The sequence below is a fragment of the Microtus ochrogaster genome, unplaced genomic scaffold (assembly GCF_000317375.1).
Source record: "Microtus ochrogaster isolate Prairie Vole_2 unplaced genomic scaffold, MicOch1.0 UNK41, whole genome shotgun sequence".
Lineage (NCBI taxonomy): Eukaryota > Metazoa > Chordata > Mammalia > Rodentia > Cricetidae > Microtus > Microtus ochrogaster.
In genome coordinates, this window is record NW_004949139.1 from 234,036 (window position 1) to 235,317 (window position 1,282).

Sequence of the window (1,282 nt, forward strand, 5' to 3'; positions counted from 1 at the left end):
GTGGGTGACCAGAGAGAACATGGCTGAGTTCCCGTCTGCCCGACTCTCGGAAACATTAATTCCACTTCCAGAATTAAATCCTCGTGATCCAGTCTAACCCGCTGCAGTCTGTTTCCGCTCACATGTGTTCCTCCACTGTAGAGCGCTGTGCCCACAGATTTATATCTCATCCTGTGACGCAGAATCTCCCAGTCGGGGCCTTGGGCTGAGCCCCGAGTGCTGTCGAGTTTGTTTTCTGGGGAACAAGGAGAAACTTTAGGTTGTTCGTGTGCGTGCAGAGCTGGGGAAGGGGATTTCTGAGCTCATTTACCCCCAACCTCATTAAATCTGTTAATTTTTTGAATATGCAAAAGCCCTGTGTCATCATCAGTCGTCAACCTCTGTTCTCCCCAGAGTGACCCCGTTATCCGCACATGTATTTGTATGTTCGTGGACCTCGCAGTGAGCGTCCCCGTGCGTCCCCTGCCGTAGCTGCAGTCACATTGGAGAGCGAGCACACCCTCACGTGTGTCTCCACAGAGACACTGGATACCACAGTTCACACTACATTTGATCCTGTGCAGTGTGCATGACTCTAAAGTTCTACACTGAGAAAAACCTTAATATTAACATAAGTGTATAGCACTGGATTCCAGACCTTTGTGTCATAAAGAAAATAATCAGAAATTTGTCATAAAGTTTCCTTAAAGACATTTAGATATCTGTGAATTAAAAATCGATTTAACCTTAAAAGAAGTGCCCTAGCCACAGGAATACCCTTACTTATAGGGGCCATGTAAAAAATCCAGTCTTCCTGGCAGAATACATAAAGAATGTTCAGCCTTAACTGTAATTGTCATATTGAAAGAGCATGTACCGTTTATTTCAGTAATATTCATTGAACTTGTAAAAATGGTTAAGAATGTCTTAGTCTATAGTTTGGGCTTCTCACTCCAGATTAAGAAAAGTTCCCGTTTTAAAATACCCTTGGCCGGCCGGACGATGGTGGCGCACACCTTTAATCCCAGCACTTGGGAGGCAGAGGCAGGTGGATCTCTGTGAGTTCGAGACCAGCCTGGTCTACAGAGCTAGTTCCAGGACAGGCTCCAAAGCCACAGAGAAACCCTGTCTTGGAAAAACTAAAAATAAATAAATAAATAAAAATAAAATACCCTTGGCCGTCATGGAAATTCAAGTCAATACGACTCTAAGATTCCATCTTACAGCTGTCAGTTTGGCAAAGATCAAAACACAAATAACATCTTGTGTTGGAGAGAACATGGAGAAGGTTAGGAATCTGTCT